This window comes from Coffea arabica, chromosome 7c (assembly GCF_036785885.1).
Source record: "Coffea arabica cultivar ET-39 chromosome 7c, Coffea Arabica ET-39 HiFi, whole genome shotgun sequence".
Lineage (NCBI taxonomy): Eukaryota > Viridiplantae > Streptophyta > Magnoliopsida > Gentianales > Rubiaceae > Coffea > Coffea arabica.
The window spans coordinates 38,375,334-38,385,295 of record NC_092322.1 but is presented as its reverse complement, the minus strand read 5'-3'; the positions used below and the strand labels follow the sequence as shown (position 1 = coordinate 38,385,295).

General features: G+C 33.8%; 1 long non-coding RNA gene across 1 annotated transcript; it reads left to right on the top strand.

Annotated features, from left to right (window-relative positions):
* The first annotated feature begins 523 nt into the window (after nucleotides 1–523).
* LOC140010236 (uncharacterized) lies at nucleotides 524–7,565 on the top strand. Its single transcript, XR_011817533.1, has 4 exons — nucleotides 524–1,091; nucleotides 1,204–1,370; nucleotides 6,302–6,451; nucleotides 6,571–7,565. It is a non-coding gene; the product is annotated as an uncharacterized lncRNA (long non-coding RNA).
* The last annotated feature ends 2,397 nt before the right edge of the window (nucleotides 7,566–9,962 follow it).

Here is a 9,962-nt window from a genome sequence, read left to right as displayed (position 1 = left end):
ACGAAGAGTGCCAATTAATATCAGCTACAACTAATGGGTTAGTATTGGAAAAACTCAATGTATTCAATGTAGTGGGTTAGTATTTAATAATAATGTATTAATAATAAGATATTTAATAAGGGTATTTTAGACAATTTGAAAAATTACTACATTTCTTAATGGGAAAGTGGACTACAATTTGGGACAGACGAAAAAGGAAAACAAGACTATCAAAGTGGGACGGAGGGAGTAGTATTTTATCTTACTTAATCTTTATCACTAGTATAATTCATATAAATTCTAAATACCTTTTCTCAATTGGTCAATGAAAATATTTTCGTGATTGAATTATAAGCGAAGCCAAGTGTAACTTGCATTTTAAATACCAAAACTAATTTTAACTTAAAATTTTAGCAAATTTTAATCTGAATTTACTACTTTTATCATTGCATTAAAATCAACGTTATAATAATACATCTGTGCATATGTTACTATTACTTATTATTCCTTCCTTCTGAGGCTGATGAGTTGCTCATTCTCTGCCTCTCTGTTTCTCCCTCCGAATTCTAACACAGAGCACAAAACCATCAACAAGCCCTTCATCTCCCTCTTCCAGAACCCATGGCATCTGAGAAGCCAATCTCTTATACTAATCCTCTTCCCCAATTGCAATCAGAAGAAGAATCATCATCGTCATCAGAACAAGATGAAGAATCAGGTGAGGAAGACGGATATAAAGAAGAATCGTCATCCGAGCAAGGAGAACAATCTGGGGAAGAAGAAGATTATGAAGTTGGAGAAGGCAAAGAAAAACCAAAAAGCCCTCACGCTAAGCCCAATCCCATGTTAACAAAGTATCTAATGCTCCAAAGCATACAATCCGTTCACCTTATTCCCCCTCAGATTCTGGAGAAGAAGAGGAGGACGAGGAAGGGAGAGATGAGGACGAATCAGAAAATTCTTCATATCATGCTTTTGCATCTGATTTAACAGTCGAGTTCAATTCTCGGATGAAACACACCTCAAACGCCCCTTACAATTAGAAAATCATCAAGAAAAGGATTTGACAAGTAAGAAAAGGGCTAAAGTTAATGATGACGGACTGATGAAAGGTAAGCCTTTTGCTGTTGACAGCTTTTGGTTGGAGGTACTGGTAAGGTGTTGAGTGATGAGAATTTAATTTGTCTTGAGCAAATCTGTTTATGTTGATCTGCATTTTGGCAGGTGAAATTGCTGGTCGAAGAAGTTTCTTGAAAGTGAACAAAAGTTTATTTTGTGAAGTCAAAGCAAAGAAATTGGAGGTCAAGTGGAAGAAATCGCACAATGCTGAAGCAGAGATTTTTTGAAGAAGTTGGAATTGATGAAGGAGCACACCAGCTTGGTGTTGGAAGGTATGAAAGATAGTAATTAGTGGTTGAAGTTATATTTTTGATATTAATCAGTAGTCTTTTAAATTTCGTGCTATATAGTCCTGAAAATTTTATAATGCATATCTTAAGTCAGCCATGGAAACACCTTGATGCCAATTCTATCAATTTAGGTTTTTAAGTTCTTTTGAGAGTAAGCTACCTTGATGCTTGGTGTTTTAAGTTGAGGATATTTCTAGTTTTCTGATTATTAACTGCTCCTTTCCTCCTAATTCTTTAGTTTTTTGATATCTTTGCTTATCTGTGTTGGATGATGACTTCTTTGAGACTCAAACAATATCAAATTTGTTAAAAACTATGCAATAAGTACACAGATAAAAATTAAAGTAATGGCTGAGCTCCTAATGTTATAGATGACAAAGCAATAAGAGTGATAAAATGCATATTCCTTTTCAGGATTTTTCATGGATTCCTGATTGGTTTCATCAACAAAAGTCTTTTTGGTTCTGGGAGATGCAATGAAGTGAATGACAAGCAAGAGTTAGCTATAAATTTTGCAAGACACAAGAAAATAAATAAAAATATTAGAACGTATCTAAAACATAGGATTGAAGAAAACAAATTGCTGATACTCTCTCTGGAGTAAATGAAGGTACTGTGTCACAACCTTAAAATAATGGAACAAATTCACAGATTCAATAAAATGCCAATAAAAGAAAATGAAGGAGCTATTACTGTTCAAAAGAATAAAAAACTTAACTTTGCCATTGAGACATTGCTCGTCATGCATCACTTGCTCCAATTCTTCTTTTGTAATATCAAAAAGATGTTGTTTATCTAGTATACTCACACAACTGTGGACAATAAAATAGAAGATCAGAAAAATCAGATGAAAGTGACATATTTTCATTGATTAAAACAACTAGAGTTCAACATACATTTGAGGAACGATTTCTCTAAGATGAAAGCTTACAATTTCTTTCAAATCCTTCTCTGCTACTCCACAACCTTCTGGATGACAATACTCACTAAAGATATTAGTATATATAAAAATCAGTGAAAAAAACATGAGGAACATGTCTTACATCTTTTAGAAATGTCAATGTCTCAAATATGGTCTCTTTCACCTTCAAGGCACCAACCTTTTCTAAAATTTCTTTGACCTTATTTTGAACTTAGGAAGAAAAGAATTAGATTCTGCACTTTGGTTACTTGACAAGAAGAAACAATAAGATAAAAAAGAACACATTAACATACACTTCCCCTAACTTTGGTTTCTTCTGAAAGTATAACAACATCATCAAACTCTTGTTTTTCTCTCAAAACCGGCAGCTTCTCAACCTCAACAAACTTCCCCATCTCATCCAATTCTTTTAATTTTTCAATTTTCTTATTCTCTTCCCCACTCTCTCCAATGACAGTATCAACAGTTTTAAATTTCTTCTACATCCAACCCTGATTTTTAGTTTTGATTGCCATTTTCTTGAAGTATGAAATCCCATTTTTTGACTGTGAAATCCTTTGTCAATATGCTCACCATAAAAAGGAACCTTAAAACGCTTAAAGATCCTGATGAAAAATATACCAAATAGGAGATGAGTTTTCTTATACTCCCTACTCTTAGCCTTCTTAGTCTTGTTGAAGATAGTGGCAATCATCAATTTGCCAATGTTCACTGATTTTTTCTTCAACAAATACTACAAAATAATTCTTTCTAGTGCACTAACAGAAGTGATACTTCCAGTTTTAGGAACAATATTATGAGTAATTATCAGATGTAAAAGCCTTGGCAAAACTTTCATATTAGGCCCATAAAAGTTTATTTTTTTTAATCCATTTGCATAATTTTGTCATCATTTTGCAGAATTTCACCAAGAAACTCTATCTCATTATACCCCTCCACAACATGCTTATCAACATTCTTGGCACTAATCTTTTTATAATCAACAGAATATCCATTGTCAACCAAACCAAACTCATCCCTTAGAACCTCAGTAGACAGCTCCATTTGTATATTCCTAACCTGTGAACGCACTACAAACTTGTCCTTATTTTCACTACAATTGGCATAGAATTCTCTAACAAATCCATCATAACACTTATCATTATTTGACATCAAATTCATCAAATTTTGAGAATCAAGATATTCCCTAATATCAATACACTCATTAACTAATGTTTCTACATCAACCCACATACCTTGGAGAGACTGGAAGAATCAAACAAGTCTCCCAGTAAAATTGTTAGAAACCTCCGGGGAGGTTTATGAAATTATCCCAAACAAAAATTTAGAATGAATAAGTTGCTTTTTATAACAGTTCTAAAGGTTCCTTGAGACTTTATAAATTAGGTGTCTTGAGTTTGCAAAAACAATTTCTTCGAGTCTCTCCAGGTATGTGGGTTGATGTAGAAGCACTAGCTAATGAGTGTATTGATATTAGGGAATATCTTGATTTTCAAAATTTGATGAATTTGATGTCAAATAATGATAAGTGTTATGATGGATTTGTTAGAGAATTCTATGCTAATTATAGTGAAAATAAGGACAAATCTGTAAAGCGTTCACAGGTTAGAAATGTACAAATGGAGCTGTCTACTGAGGTTCTGAGGGATGAGTTTGGTTTGGTTGACAATGGATATCCTGTTGATTATAAAAGGATTAGTGCCAAGAATGTTGATAAGTTTGCTGTGGATGAGTATAATGAGACACAGTTTCTTGGAGAAATTCTACAAAATGATGACAAAATTATGCAAATGGGTAAAAAAATAAAGTTTATGGGCCTAATATGAAAGTTTTGCCAAGGCATTTTACATTTAATAATCACTCATAACATTGTTCCTAAAATTGGAAGTATCGCTTCCGTTAGTGCACTAGAAAGAATTATTTTGTGGAATTTGTTGAAGAAAAAACTAGTGAACATTGACAAATTGATGATTGCCGCCATTTTCAACAAGATTAAGAAAGTTAAAAGTAGGTTACAATCATATGCATTATATCCGCCACTACAATCTGATATGCATTATATCCACTACAATCATATAAATCCGCTGTTTCCCTAGTACTAGAAAGTCGTAGTCTTAAATGTTAGGTCTGGTCCCAGGAAATTGACAAACGAAAATATTAGGGTTCTTACCAATTCAATAATGACAATAACAGAAAAAATAAATCAAATAGAGACACGAAATTTACGTGGTTCGACAAAATCGAACTACGTCCACGGGCGAAAGAGTAGTAGATTTACTATGACAGAAAGAGAGTACAAAATCCTAAGAAATAATTTCCAGGTCCAAAAGGCACCTAAAACTGAAAACACAAAAGAGTCTAAATAGTACTAAATGTTTAATGGCACAAAGGTCCATGACTTGCTCTTTTGGCTTGATGCCAAACCAAAACCTCTCTTAGACTGGGACGTGGGCCCCCTAAAAACTCTCTTGGGGTGGTGCATATGGCACCTAGGCTGATGTCCTTAGCATAAGTAAGCTCACTTGAGCCCACTATATTTATAACTATCAAGAGAAGATATTTCTTTATAAAAGTCCTGATGTAGGATACAAAGACATATTCAACAAATCTCCAATTTGGCGTGTATCCAACATCGATAAATAGTAAAAAAACTCCTTCTCTATAAAAGTCTCAACGAATCATAAAAGTCCAAACGAATCACAACGAGCCATCAATGAACCAAGATGCAAAAGGTTTAACAGGTTCCAACGGGCCAAATCTCACAAAAGATTCAATAGATCCCAACGGACTAAAAATCACGAACATGGTAGTCATGCTCCACCTTCTTCTCAAAACCTTCAACGAGTTCCAACGAGTCAAATAATTCTTCTCAAAAAATCCAACTGAACTCCAATGAAAATTTTTTTTCTTCCTTCTCTGTGGCACCAAAAACTTGTTATTGTCATCAAGAACCCAAAATCTGACCATGACCCAAAACTTGAAGTTTTGATACCAATTTGTTAGGTCTGGTCCCAGGAAATTGATCAATGAGAATAATAGGGTTCTTGCCAATTCATGACAATAACAGAACAAATAAATCAAACAGAGAAACAAGAAATTTACGTGATTCGGTCAAATCAACCTACGTCCACGGGCGAATGAGTAGCTGATTTATTATAATAGAAAAAGAGTACAAAAGAGAGAGTATAAAACCCTAGGAAATAATTCTCAGGTCCCAAAGGCATCTAAAATTGAAAACACAAAAGAGCCTATATAGCACTAGATGCTTAATGGCCCAAAGGCCATGACTTGCTCTTTTGGTTTGATGCCAAACCAAAACCTCTCTTAGACTGGGCCGTGGGCCCCTTAAAAACTCTCTTGAGTTGGTGCATATGGCACTTGGGTTGATGCCCTTAGCACAATTAAGCTCACGTGAGTCCACTATATTTATAATTACCAAAAGGAGATACTTCTTTATAAAAGTCATGATGTGGGATACAAAGGCATACTCAACATTAAATCTGATGCAACACAAGTAACTCAGACTTGTGTTATTTTCAAAACTTGAGTGAGATTATCAAGCCATAATAACCATTCCATGTATTTTTACATAGCTTAATATCTAGGTTATCCACAGCTAATGCTGTTTTAGAATGGTGGACTATTATTCCTTGTTCTTATTGCTGATCAGTAGCAGCATGCAATTTTTTATGCACTTTGCTGGGTTTCTTGAGTTAGTGGTTTGTAAATTGTTTGTTTGGTTTGTCCATTCTCTGTTCCCTGTTGACGATCTCTAGTTACATTGGCCAAAACTTCTTGTTGAGCCTATTGGTTGCTCAAACCAAAGCAGCATATCATGGTAATTATGAATTATTGGAGAGCTGTATTGTGATTCGCTATAATTACCATCTATATGCCTAAACCATAATGCTATCTTCCATGGTACTAGAGTCCTACTCTCAAGAGGTGATGTAGCTTAGACAGAGTTTTTTTTTTTTTTTTTTTTAAATAGAGACTGTCATCTTGATGGAATCCATTCTCAAGCAATGATTCTGTAGTGATATAGCTACAGAAAAAGGGACCCTGTTGACGATCTCCAGTTACATTGGCCAAAACTTCTTGTTGAGCCTATTGGTTGCTCAAACCAAAGCAGCATATAATGGTAATTGTAGACACCAAATTTTTGTCAATTTTTAATATTTTCCTAAATTTTTATCTATTTAATAAGTTATCTATTATTATTATTATTATTATTAATGTGTAATTTTCTCATTTTTGCAGGTTTATTTTAGAAAAAAAAACAAAAAAAAACAAAAAAAAAAGTTAAAAAAAACAAAAATCAAAAATAAAAAATCAAATCAAATCAAAATCAAATTATTACAAAACTTACACATTTTCATCATTTTTCCTACCAAAAAACACTTAACCCATTCCTACACTCAACTTTCTTGTCATCTGGTAAAAAATAATCATTTGGACCAAATACACACACAAGCTCCTCTTTTTCTCTCCCAATATGGTTTCTCTCGGCTGGGAGACAGAAAAAAAAAAAACACTCGACTTTTTCTCCCTCTCAATATACATCCCTCGGCCCTTTCTTTGACTCTCACCAGAAAACACACAAGAACAAAGCTCCCTATTTTGGCCTTCCTTAAGCTCTCCACGGACAGAAAATGATAGACGAAGGAAACTTTGGAAGCCAGGGAGATACGCTCAAGGTGTGGAAATTGTATTAAACCCTTTGGTTAAGGAACTACCACTTACACTGAGGTATTTTCTAGTTTTCTTTCTACCATATTACAATCCATGTTTCAATGTCTAATTTCTTTTGTTTTTGCTGTTTTTTTTTTTATTATTGTTGTGGTTGTATATTAATTTCTCTTGTTTGCTGGTTTTTATTGTTGTTGTTGCATTGCTGAAATTTGGGAAATGGCATGAACCAGATGAAGGAAAAGGAAATGTTTCTCATGCATGCATGCTAAATGTTTGATGAAATGCCAAAACAAAAAAAAATGAATTTTAGAAACTGTTTTGTCTTAATGTAGTCTTTTGTTGTTGTTTTCTTGTTAGCTAAGATTATATTTGTAATGTAAAGATTATAAGGAGTATTGTAATATGTTTTTATGAATTTTTAGTGAAGGTTTAAAGGTCTAAAAATAATAAAAAATGCAGCTGTTTTTTGGCCATTTGGCCACTTTTCTTTCTTCTTTTGTAAAAACTAACTCCGGAAATGGAACTTACGCGAAAAATGGAGTGGAGAGGTGTATTTTGAGAAATTTTGATCACCGAAAAGGTCACCGGCGGTGGCGGCGCCACCGGCGGCCACCATGGCTGCCAGCTGAAGCTTCTTCGGTTGGCCAAAGAAGAAGGAAAGGAAACGTATGGGGAAGAAAAGAGAAAGAAAAGAAAGAAAAGAAAAGAAAGAAAAAAAAGGGTATTGGGCTAATGTTTTTTTTTCGGTTGGGCCAAGAGCTAGTTTTGTTAGGTTCTGGGGTTGGGCTTTGGTTTATGTTTCTTTTGGGTTTCGGTTGGGCTAGAAGGTCAGACCCATGCTTTATTTTGATTGGGTTTGAGTGATAAAAAAGGGGGGCTGGCTTGTGTGTTTTGGCTTGGACTTTCGTCTGGGCTTAGGTAGTATCCGGCCCAAATAAAAAAAATGATGGCCCAGTGGCCTTTGCTAGCCCAAATCAGAAACCGAAGTTTGCACCTTAGCACCTGGTCTTTGGAATAGTTTTACTGTGGCCCAGAATATTTTAATTTCCTTTCACTTAGGTACTTAATTTAATTGCACTTTGGTCCTTGAATTTTATCTTTCATTTAATTTTGACCCCTGAACTTTGGAAAAATATAATTTCTGTCCCCAAAAGTTTTCAATTTTTGCAATTCAGTCCCTAATGAATTTTGACTCTCTTTATTATGATTGTTTCTTTTCTTTAATAGCTAATTATGTTACTTTTGAATATACTTAACTTGTAATTTTTAGATTTGCTTAAATTTCTTTACGTCTGACATATTAGTGTGAATTTAGTGCTTGTATTATTATTTTCTTTTTCAATTAAATTGGTGCCATGATCCTTTTGTTCATTGTGAGTATAATTAGGACAATTTGACTCCATTTAGTCACCACTTCAAACGAGAGGTACTCCTATTTTATTATTTCAATGACAATTACGTGCTCTTACGTGCTTCTATGTGTTCCTATGTGTTTATATATCTTTATATGCTTTATTTATTTGATTTAAATAGTCATTCAAATTTTCTTATATATATTTTAGTTAGTTTTTATAATGATTCGAGAGGTGTTTAAATACCTCAAAAAATGTAATAGATAAGATAATTAGATTTGTTTTATTATATTTTTCCCTCCTAGATTGTAGTTAGGCGCTCCCCGATGTAATAGATAGGTTGCGTGTTTATGTGGTTTATGTGTTAAGTGTTTTATCCGCTTTTCTTAGGATTTTGGCATCTAGATATTATACTTACGTGTTATGTGTTACGTGCTCTTATGTGTTTATTTGTTTTAATTTATGCTTTATCTGCTTCACTATGAATTGTTAATGCATAACGTCACCACACTAGTCCAACGCTAGTTGTGGCTTCTCTCTTCGCTTACTTGCTAGTCCAACGCTAGTAAGGATTTTTAGAAATGGGCTAGTCCAACGCTAGACCTTTTAGGCCGTCTTGCGTTAGATTCATCTTTGTGTGCTATTCACTACATCTTCATGCATATTTTTATTTTTAGGATCTTTTCTCATTTGCATGATATTCCCTATTATATTATCTCCTACCCTCTATAGGCGCTAATTATGTCATTTAGAATTGCATCTCATTTAAGCTCGTTCATTTGTTTGTTCATGTTAGGATAATTGTTTTTCAAACATGGAAAATGGATGATTATAGTTTTTTAGTTTAAATACCCCATTGATCCCTGTATAAAAAAATTATGTCACAAGTTTTTGCCTCCCATACCCTTTATGTTGCATTCCTTTTTTCTTTGATCACTTATATATGTATATAATTTAATTTCTTTTCTTTTATTTTAATTTCATCATTCGCATACTCGTGACACTTTCAAGGAATCATTTTGGCTTTCGCAATTAATGCGATTGGTTCAATTAAACCCTTGAATGAACATTGTGTCCCTTTCGATATTTTTATAAATTTAGATTTGCATCCATGTAGAAAACATCCAAACGTGATAAAATTAAGGGTTAGATTAGGAAAATTTTGAATAAACCTCGCAATTAGCTTAGACTAGGTTGAAAGGGTGCCTTAGGTTTGAGTCAATTAAACCTTTGCCTTCCCTTTCTTCAACCGTGACTCCCGAACTTATTTTCTCTTGTTTTCAAAGATCTGGAGTTGTCAAAAAGGGTTTTGATTTATTTTATTTTTGTCAAAAATATTTTTTGGGTGATTTGGTACACCAAAACTCCATACTAAGTGGCGACTCCTATTTTTCTTAAAAACCCTTTGTGACTAAATTTTGGATCCAAATCGTCGCATTTTTCAAAGTCCATTCTAGGTCCTTTTTCATTTATTATAAATCGCATTCTTTTATAAAACCTTTTTATTTTCCATCGCAAAAAATGGGGCGCGACAACTTGGCGACTCCACTGGGGACCTAGAGAGTCCAAGCATTTGGTTTAGTTGTCTTTTCTTTTTTTAATCCATTT